The 11,159-nt window shown below is 51.7% G+C and overlaps 1 protein-coding gene across 2 annotated transcripts in view; it reads right to left on the bottom strand.

The window, feature by feature from the left end:
* Positions 1–11,159, bottom strand: part of LZTS1 (leucine zipper tumor suppressor 1) — a 56,373-nt gene that overhangs the window by 8,997 nt on the left and 36,217 nt on the right. The window lies entirely within an intron of this gene.

Genomic DNA, 11,159 nt, shown 5'->3' with positions numbered 1-11,159 from the left:
CCAACAGTTGGGGCCAAACAACTAAAAAAAAAAGAAAAACATAAGAGGAACGAATTTGAGGTGGGGTGAGGTGGAAAATAGAAGTTTGGTTTAAATCGTATCAAGTTTGCAAAGCCTATTAGATACACAGGAGGAAGCGTGGGGAGAGGGTTGTACATTTATACGAAGAGCTCTTGGTGTATAGAAACCAGCCCTGAGACTAGATGCCATCGCTCAAGACAAGTGATGACATCGGAGGGCTTGTTCTTGGGGCACACCAACATCAGGTCCGGATCTGTGGAGCCATGAGCAAAGGAACCCAGGAAACTTAGAGTGACGGATGAAGGAGCTCTACGGGAGCCAAGTAAGGATGGTGTCCAGTGCTGCTAAGATGACGACTGGGAATTGGTCATTGGATAGCTCTGTGGGTTTGGGGGAGGGAGAGAATAAAGGAGATGAAATAACTGATGAAATACCTCCCCTAGCTCCATCACCTACCAGCTGTGTCATCGGAGGCAAATTATGGAACCAAGCGATCGTCGGTTTTGCAAACTAATGCTATGGCTCATGTGACACACACCGTGTTTTCTATAGGACGGTACCGGATAATCCATGCTCAAAATAATGCTCAAAACAATCATCGCTTACAAGCACCAACCTTGCCAGTAATCAGACAAAGAAAAAAGGAGGATGTCATTGCCTTTGTAGATGTGAGCATCACTCACACAATCTTCAGAGCAAGGCAAGGCTGTGGGCTGTGGGGTCGTCATGCCTTGTGAATTATGGGAGGAGAAACTACAAGTGAAATAAAATAAGAAACACAGGCAGAGCCTTGCATTCTTTCCCCTGCTGTAAATCATACTCTCAATCCTTAAGGGGCCAAACTAATCCCAGGTGGATGATGGAGAGCCACGTGTGCACAGCCTAAGGGGAGCTAGCCACTCTTCAGATTCTGACTATGTAGGCTAGGATTCACACTTGTGTTGCTAATGTTAAGGATAAAGTGGAGATATTATAAATGAATAAGTTCTGTAGGTCACTGGTAAGAGTACAGTAAAACAAGCATCATTATGTACCTTTATTATGTGTTTTTATGTGAAAAGCTTTTATTAAATCAATGGCTTCACAGAGTCAAGGAAATGCTGTGAAGTCTCCCTCGCGGGTCCTTTGCGAAGTACTGGAGATGCCACCGTACGAGGGCAGTGCTGGTGAAAAGCAGGCACGCAACAAATGGGAAACATGATGATTCCTGTCCTCTCCAGTTGGCAGCGTCCCTTTGCTATCCTTGTGCCCACACCTGCTTCACCAGAATGGTCCCCTCATCATTTACTGACCAAAGTGGGATCTCAACTCAAGCCCAAGTTCTGTGATCTCCATGCTTGGGGAAATCATCATCTTTGCATCCTTGAGGTGCAGGGTTCCTGTCCTGGGTAGTCAAGTGAGTTTGTAGGGTTGGGGAGCAAAACTAGAGAAGAAATGAAGGCCCCAGCCTCTATCATGGCTTTAGTTCCCTTTGGGAAAGATGACAACACGGATTTAGGTAGATGCATGCTCTTTCATTAACCTGAGCTGAGCCTGGAGGATTTGGCGTGTTCTGGCACTGAGCTAAGCCCCGGAAGCTTGAGAGAGAGCGAAGACAAATGAGGCCGGAGCCAAGAGGAGAGGGGGTTAAAGAATGGTCACCTCAGTCTCAGACAGGGGACATCTGAAGCATGATGTTACCCTAGGAATCCACTTGGAACCAAACTTTCAGCAGCTCAAGTATCTAGAGAGAGGAAAATGCTAAGAGCCAAAAGGAGCGAGTGAAAAAGGACCCTCTAATCTCCTCCCTAAGGGCTTCTGTTGGTGTAGTGGAGTTACAAATTGGACTGCTGACCACAAGGCCAGCAGTTGGAACCCATCAGCTTCTCCAGGGGAGACAGATGAAGCTTCTGGTCTCAAAAGGATTTGCTGTCTCAGAAAACCACAGAAGGCAGGTGTACTCTGCCCTAGACGGTCACTATGAGTTACAATCGGCTTAATGGCAGGGGGGTTGCTTTTGGAACCTATTCCCCACTCTCACCCCACGCACCCTGAGGAGCAGCCAGCATTTCCACCTAGGGGCGATCATCACAGAAACATTGGTTGTCCTTCAGCCTATTTCTCACCCCACCCCCATCAGACTTGCCTTCTTTGTGCTCAGTAGGAAGCACATCTTCCTGCCCCCAAAACACATTTCCATGGTCCAGGTGGGCGTGTGGGAGGAACTAAGAAATCGCATAGATCGTGGGAGGCCCCGGAAGAAGAAAGGAAGAGGGATGAGAAAAAAGATAAAGCATATGTCCTCAGAGCCGAAGCTCACCTAGCTTCCTTGTGCATGAACTTTTACTGATCTACAGACAAGGAAACTACGTGGACCCCGTCTTCCTGCAGAAGCAAACAGAAGAGGAAAACGCCAAGGACAGAAGGGTCACGTGTAGATGGTGGAAGGAGTCACGGGGGCTCAGCTCTGACTGAATGGTTGTCTGTCTGAACCCACCAGCGCGTCTAGGAGGAGGAAGACCGTGATGTGCTCCCAGGAGGACGACGCCAAGGAAACCATCCGGGCCAGTTCTACTGTCCTATGAGGTCACTCTGAGTCACATGACCACCAACCCCACAAATCCCTGGGCCTCTGGGCGGTGCCAACAGTAACCATGCCTTGGCTGCCTGACAACTCAAGTCGTTTTAGAGGTACCCTGGAAGAAAGGCCCAGTGATCTACTTATGAATATAAGCCAGTGAACCCTTTATGGAGCACATAGGTCTACACTGGTGAGTGGGCACCTACTCCAGCTGCTTGTCAGAACCAACCCCATGGAAGTCAAAAGCCTTTCTCTTAGAACCAGTCCAACCCTAATACCCTTCACCTTCAACCTGCCCCTTACTGTGCCCCCTGCCTCTCCTCAACTCCCAACCTCCTCCCCACCCCCCATCCAACTCTGGCCCTGTGTCTATGTACATGTGAGCTCATGGGAAGCTGTCATTTCTGGTTGGCTTCTCCTCCCTGTAAGTGGGAAGGTGCGTGCAAACGCCTCAGCTTCTCACCATGCATATTCTATTTGGTACTCTTTCTTTCCCAAAGAAACCAACCCTGAGGTAGAGAGCCCAAGGGACAAGCGTCTTCTGGCCTTGCCTTTCCAGCATATTGCAACCGTGCCCAGCACGGGAGACGTCCTCTGGGCTCGAGGAGGTGCGAGAGAACCCAGCTTACCCGGGAGGCTCGGAGGAATCACTGTACATACCAAATCCTGACTGTGGCCTGAGAAGGGGACTTAGGGGCTTCATCTCCTCCCTCCCCCAACACAGTCTGTAATCAGTGGGGAAGGGGTCACCCCACTGGGTCAAGATGGTCAATCTAAGCTCCGGCCCTCCTCCCTTTCTCCCAACACTCCTCCTCAGTAGGTTATTTCCTTGCCTAATGTCATCCCCACCACACCTCCTGCCCCTTCCCCTTAGTGCCCAGAAGCTGCCCAGGTGAAAGAGATGGCCCACCTGGGTGTGAGCCTGTGGCACTCACAGGCTATGAACCCCAGCCATCTGTCTCCACAGGTTCCACCTGGCACTGCCTCTGCCATCTTGGCCGCTGCATTGCCACCCAGGGTGGGCTCAGGAAGCTGCAGTTTGCAAGGCTGACAATCAAAGTCCCTGCGGGGGCAGGTGTCTGCCCACTCCCTCACAGGCACCCTCCTCCAGGAGCCGGGTTGACTGCAAGACCCACTCCCCAACTTACACAGCCACCCAGGTTGTCCTTTTGCTACTGCCATGCAAAATAGCCTGCGCCAGCGCTGGTGGTATGCAGCAAATGTATTTATGTAGCCTACAGCACGAGCCAAGCACCATGCCAAGCAGAGAGGAGAGTGGGGGGTGCAGGAGGTCGAGTAAATGGGGGTGGAGAATAGTAAATGTACACTCCAAACAAAACAACAAAACTCACAGCCATTGAGTTCATGCCAGCTCACAGCGACCCTATAAGACAGGGTAGAGCTGTCCTGTGGGTTTCTGAGCCTCTAACTCTTTATGGGAGTAGAAAGCCTCATCTTTCCCCCAAGGACGGGTTAGGGGTTTCAACCTGCTAGGCGAAGTTAGAAGGTAGCGGCCCAACTTGTAACTGTCACTCCACCAGAGCCGCTGCTAATTGAACAGTAAGGGACCTTGCTAACACCCTCCCCACTTGTTCCCCCTTTCATCTTGGACTGCTTGAGACTGGGTGGTCAGGGAAGAAGGCTTCTTTGTGAAAAGGCCACCTGACGGCGTTTTGGGGTGCACAGTCCAGCAGAAGGCACAGCAAGCGCCAAGGTAGGAATGAGCTCGGTGTTTTAGAGCAGTGGTTCTCAAGCAGGGGCACCTGTCATCCTTAAGAGACGTTTGGGAAAAGGTGGACACATTTTTTTTAAATGTTGTAAATCACTAGTCAACTAGCAGCATCCGGAGGGATTCAGGCCGCTGGCAAAACATCCCACAACACACACACACACAATGATTGGACTCAGAGTCACGAAAGTGCTGAGGTTGCAAAGCTTGGTTTTCTTGGACCTGACAGAAAGTATGAGTTTATAACCTCAGTTCTGCTAAGAACTTGGCTGTGGGCCTTGGAACAAGTGACTGAACTTCCCTGTGCCTCAGTTTCCACACTTGCCATAGGAAGATCATTGTGCCTGCCCTCCTCTACGTGACTACATCATGAAGATGAAAGGACATGGGAAAAACAAACAAACCCCAAAACCCCACCTCACCGACACTGTGGGCTCATGGCAACCCTATAGGACAGGGCAGAACTGCCCCTGTGGGATTCTGAGACTGTTAACGCCTTTCTCCGGAGACAGAACATGAGATTTGAAGATGTTTGGTAAAACTGCCAGCGCTGGCTATCGTCAGTGTCATTTCTCACTGTTTTCCGGGACAGTTCTCCCAGATGTTCAATTCTGGTTGAGAAGGTGCCGTCTCCGAGCAGAGCCTGACCATTGGTGGCCCCAGGGTCCCTCTGCCCGGGGCCGTCCAAGATGCTACCTCTCCTCATGGGTCAGCACCCTGTCCAACCACAGCAGGAGAAGCTAGATTCCTTCTAGTTTTTCCTTGAGCCCTCTTGAGACTTTAACGACGGCTCTCAATCCCTTCATCTTAAAAATGCACCCCGCCATCCTTTGGACCATGACTTCTTATCACAGGTGTCCTGACTCCTACTGCCTATCTACTGACCTAGTTTCAAACAGGAACAGATCCTGTTCTGATCCAACGTGACCTTGGGTGCTCGGGGGGAAGGACACCTAATATGGTCTCAGATTATTGACTCAATGTTAATGACTCCCAGCATCCCTTCAGTGGCTGGGAAGGCAGGACAGGAGGAGGAAGTGAAACCAAATAAAAGATGAAGCATCTCCTCAGCCAAGCCCCGTCCCTCCCACACGCAGACTCCAGGGGCCAGCTCAGTCCCCTTTCCCCAGGCCTAGGTAAACTTTAGACCCACTTCAAAGGGGGCCATAAGGTGAAAGGAGGGACCCAGGCAATCCAGGGGCGACGGGCCATACTCCAGGCAGGCCAGGTGTCACCAACCTACCCTCAGTTAACAAAAACCCAAGCCCGGTGACATCAAGTCAACTCCAACTCCCCGAGATCCCACACGTCACAGAATGAGGTTGCCCCACATGGTTTTCTTCGCTGTAATCTTTATGAACGACTGCCTGGCCAGTTGTTCTTCCATCAACGCTTTCATTAGTAGGGGAGCACGAGGAGCCTGGTCATGGTGACTCAATGGGCTGGGAACCACATGGTCAGCAGTTCCAAACCACCAGCCTCTCCAGGCAAGGCTCTCTGCTCTGGATAAGGGCTACAGCTTTGGAAACCCACAGGGGCACTTCGGTTCTCCCCTACAGGGTCGTTATGGGTTGGACTCGACGGCTCTGAGTTTGGGTTTGTTTGTTTTGGGGGGAGCACAAACTCGTCCCCCACCCCCATGCCCCTTGCTTATCTCCCACCGCGGGAAGAACTAATACCAGGGCACTGATGGGTACATTTTTGGATCATTAAGCATTTATCTTTAACATGTATGTAAACACTGTATATCCCCGCTTTGGGATTTTTACTTTACATAAATGGTATGGACCATGTATCCTTCTGCAACGTCCATTGCTCACTCAAGGTGTTACACGTGGGCTGGATTCACAGCAGTGCATGCAGAGCTAGTTCCTTCCTTTCACCTGCTGGGTAGTGGCGTCCACCAACTTCAGGTGCCCAAGCAGATGCCTGCTAACCAGGTGTTGCCACTTTGTTACTACTACCTTCTTGCATGTGATTCTTTCCCCGCATGTATAGGAATGGTCACATTACCAGCTCTGAGACTTGAAAGAAGTCTAGGTTTTTTTGCCCAAACTCCCTTTCCTTAAATGGAATCCTTCAGTCCAGAGCGTTGGCTTTGGAGATGTGGATTAGCCTACCTCTCAGAAGGAGGCAACACGATGGAGCACCAGGCCCCAGACACACTTCACCAGAGGAGTCTGGGGTCAGGAGGGGTGGGTTACGGCTGGTATTAACAGGGGGCCCTAAGCAGGGCTAAGGCAGGAGGGAGGAGAAGGAAGCCAGACTGGGGTGGAGCTTTGTGAAACCAGAGGGAGATCCTTCTGCCACCAATGGGAGGAACTCCCAGCTACAAAGCAGTTCTCAACCTGTGGGTCATGACCCCTTTGGGGGTTGTCTGCCCTTTCACAGGGGTCGCCTGATTCATAACAGCAGCAAAATTACAGTTATGAGTAGCAACGAAAATAATTTTATGGTTGGGGGATCACCACAACATGAGGAACTGTGTGAAAGGGCCGCAGCATTAGGAAGGTGAAGAACCCCTGTAAGGTATTCCAGACCTCACAGCTTGGCAGGAGCCTTGGAGAGACTTGATCCAAGCTTCTTTGCTGATTAAATTGGACAGATAGCTCCACTGGGGCCCCGCGAAGGCTTGCTCGGGCCACAGTCACAAATGTTGAACTCGAAACTAATTATTCTTTGCATTTTACCAGTAAAGTTTCAACAGGATTCCATTTCCCAGGTGAGGGGGAGGATGGTGTCTCACAGGTACGAAGGGGGCACAAAGGGAGGAATGTGTGTGTGTGTGTGTGTGTGTAAGAGAGAGAGAAGAGAAACAGAGAGAGAGAATGAGTGAGTGACAGACACATCTGGAATTCCATTGAGTCCTCTGTGGACTCTTGGCACTGCTCCACTCAAAGTGGCTGTGGTGGGCGTTCAAGCACTGGAGAAGGCAGAGGACGCTGCCGAGCTCATGGGGGAAAACTGACCTGCTCCAGAAACAGTGGTTTCTGGGCAGGGACCAGAATCCTGTGGGCATGAGCACTCCAGGATGACGTCTACTCTTAGCAGTGGATCACGCCTTTCCATTCCCATGCGAGTGTCCACTGGTGGCCCTCGGGAACCGCACACTCACAATGCACGCACTGACCCTGAGGGAAGACCATGAAGAAGAGGGGCAGGACCTCTCCTGAAGACCTCGGATCTAGCAGTGGAAACGCAGGTTCCTTTCCGAAGGCAAAACAAAGCCCCCTTCCAGGCCTGCCTCATGTCTCCTTGCTCTAGGAAGGCCTTCCTCTGGCCACAGTCCCTGGCTTGCCCAGCTCACTTGGCATTAGGCCTGCACAGCTGAGAGACGGCTCTTGAATTGTCTAACTTCTCAGGGATGTAGGCTTTATCTCCTTAGGCATCTCTGAAGCTCTTGAAGGCAGGGATGGGTCTAACACAATAGGTGATCAGTTATGACTTTTGATACAATCAGCTCACAGAAAGGCACAGGGATGGCTGATGTAGTTTGCAGAAGGGACAGGTGAGGCCAACGGAGGACAGGTGACCCCACCCCCCACCCTCCACCATCTCACATCACGCAGTTCCTGAAGCCAAGCCTACAAAACTAGCATCAAATCTCGCCTCAACCCAAACTGTCGTCTCTTGACTTTGTCAATGGATCACATTCACACACAAAAAACTAGAGGTTCCTACTGCCATAAAGTTGATTTCGACTCACACCGATCCTATACAGGGTTTCCCAGACCATACATCATTACAGGAACAGACAGCCTCATCTTTCTCCTACAGAGTAGAGATGGATTTGAACCGCTGACCTTGTGGTTAGCAACCCAAGACTTAGCCCACAATACCACCAGGGCTCCTTTACTTCGAGAGAAGTTTACTCTCTCTTTCCCTTCCCATGCATGTTTATAGCATTTGGCCAGTATCAACGTATGTAAAGTAAAACAAACCAAACTCACTGCCATTGAGTCGACTGACTCACCCTATAGGACAGGGTATGCTGACTCACAGGGACCCTATAGGACAGGGTAGAACTGCTCCTGTGGTTTTCTGAGACATCAACTCTTCAGCGGAGCAGAAAGCCCCATGTTCCTTCTGAGGAGCACTTGATTGTTTCAAACTGCTGACCTTGCAGTTAGTACCCCAACTCGTAACCACTACGCCATCAAGGAGCCTCTAAGTGTAAGACAGAGTCCCTGTTTTCAAAGATCTGATTGGGAGCTAAGGCCGGTACACACCAATAAAAAATATTTTAAGCAACACAAATATATAACTGAAGACGCAAAGCTGTCAGCAGGTTTGTTTGTTTTGTGTTTTTAATGAGAACCAACTTACTGCAGTCCCAGAATGTGCATGTGTTGGTAGAGGGTAGAGGTTCTCACGTCCTCCTTGGCCTTTCCTTGGCACCTCTCCGGCACCCTGGCAGAGATGCTGTCTGGGGCTATCAGGTCACCCTTTCTGGCTTTTATATTCTTCCCGCTCACTTCTCTGCCCTCGTGTGTGAAGCTCACCTGACAGTGTGCAGATTCCGTGCTAAGTGTGGGAAGCACGTGATGAAAAGACACTAGGCAGGAGGCCAGGGAGCCTGGGCTTTGATGCTGGCTCTGCCGCGTCCCTCTCTGCAACACTCCGCAAGCCAGTGCACACTTCGGGCTCTGCCTAAAGTGCTGGCCCTGACAAGATGGGACCCCAGCTGTAAGACTCTGTGCCCCAGAAGGTAGGGCCTGTGCCCACACAGTTCTGGGTCCGCAGGACGGAATCTCACATACCATTCTCGCTCACATGCCATTCTCGAAGCCCTAGGGAAAGTGTGTTCCCTGTGGTATCACAGTGAGCCCTGAACAAAGGGTGAAAGGGTCACAGGTTGAAGTTAGAAGAGCAAGCCTCTGGGGGAAGGTCAGAGCAATGAGTAACATCCCATGGCAGCGAAGGCTCCCGAGATTTTTCTTCCCATGGCTCCTGGGCAACTTGCGGCCGCAGACCTGCCTCCGGTCTCCAGGAAGGCAGCTGGGCATTGCAGGGATGTAAGAATCGACCTAAGGCGCCTGCCAGCTGGGACTGCGGGGCGCTGGCTAGAGCAGACTGGTGGGTGGGCTCCCAGCCAGCTCCCCAGCAGAGGTCTCTTTGGGCTTCCATGGCGGCACGTGCCCAGAGTTAATTGAGTCTCTTTGAAAGATGATTCTCCCCATGACCCAGGCCCTGTCCCCTTCTCCAGCACAGCTTAAGGCTGATTCCTCTTCCCTGATCTGCACTGCCTTCCACTGTTTGTATTCCTTGTCCAGGCTTGCTGTTCTAGGCCATGGTCCTGGTTGGGGCAGGGCAGGGGCCGGGCAGAACGGAACCTCTGAGCTAGTTAATCAGCTCAGCTCAGGCTTCAGATCTTCCGGCGCGGAGCAAGATTTGCTGTAGGGCTCCTCTGTGCACAGCTCAATTCCTATTTTCAGAGCGAGTGGATGAATGAAACAGAGGCGAGGACGGAGGAGGAAGAGGGCGGGGGAAGCGTGGGTAGTGTGAGGAGAGGAGGAGGGTGCTGGGGGGTCGGGAGCGGGGACCCACGCAGCTCTCAATTAAGTGCACTTGGACACGGTGCAAGGCAGAAGGTGGAAGGGAAATCGCAGGCAGGCTGAGTCATTCCGCCGGCGCTAACAATCGGAAGCAATTGCGCTTCCCACCGCTTGCTAGGAATCAAAAGCCATTCTGCCGGGCAGCCTTTTGTGCACAGGTCGTCAGCGCTCAGCTGCAGGGCGCGCCTTCCTCCGTCCTGGTGGGCAGATTGAGCCTTGGCAGTGCTGACTGACATTTCTCCCTAGGAACAGGATGCCCACCAATCCCAACCTGCCCTTCCCCCTTCCAAAAATAAAGCTGCAGCCACAGGCAAAAAGCTCATGCAAATGTCACCCGGCCGCTGTAGAGTGCAGCGGCTGCTAGGCGTGAGAGCAGAAGGTGGAGAAGGCTCATCCACATTCATGACTTGGGCGCCACTGGGCACCGGGGCCCCACGGGAGCTGGGCAGCTCTCAGTACAGAGGAAAAGGGAGCAGCTGTCTACAGAGCTCGCCCAGATTTCTATCTGAACTGGGGTGGTGGTGGGGGGGGGTTTCCAGAGGAGGCCTGGGAACTGGGCCAGGCTACCTCCCATCTGGAGCCCAGGACCAGTCAAGAGGGTGCAGGCATAAGCGAGGCACCTCCTGGAAGAGGGGATTTGGAGGCCCCAGGTCTGTGGCTGGCTGTGGCTGGTTGTAGATCAGAACCGACTCCTCGGTCCAGGGCAGGGACTGAAACTACTGTTGCCTATGTACCCATTACACTGTCTCAAGCGATCGGGTCGTGTAGGAAGGACACTATGATAAACGAGCAGTGTTGGTTGTGGGCTTGGGACAGGGGTCTGACCGGTGAGAGACTTTCGAGTACGTTGTCCTGGTGGCATAGGGGTTATTCACTGGGCTGCTAACTGCAAGGCCAGTGGTTCGAAACCATCAGCTGCTCTGCAGGAGAAAGACGGGGCTTTCTTGAAGAGTTCCAGTCTTGGAAACTCCTAAGAGCAGTGCTACCCTGTCTTACCCTTTCCGCAGGAGAAAGATGAGGCTTTCTGCTCCCCTGAAGATTTCCAGCTTGGAAATCCCACAGGGACACTCCCATTCTGCCTGACAGGGCCACTCTGAGTTGGAATTGACTCAATGTCAGTGGGTGTTGTTTTTTCTTTTTTTAAAAAACATTTTATTAGGGGCTTATACAACTGTTATCCCAATCCATACACACATCAATTTGTAAAGCGCATTTGTACATCATTCTCAAAACATTTTCTCTCCACTTAAACCCCCGACATTAGGTCCTCATTTTTCCCCTCCCTCCCCGCTCC

The sequence above is a fragment of the Echinops telfairi genome, unplaced genomic scaffold (assembly GCF_000313985.2).
Source record: "Echinops telfairi isolate 266 unplaced genomic scaffold, ASM31398v2 ScPeMD7_9;HRSCAF=40, whole genome shotgun sequence".
NCBI classification, from domain to species: Eukaryota; Metazoa; Chordata; class Mammalia; order Afrosoricida; family Tenrecidae; genus Echinops; species Echinops telfairi.
The sequence above is the reverse complement of the archived record's forward strand: the minus strand, read 5'-3'. Positions and strand labels throughout refer to the sequence as shown.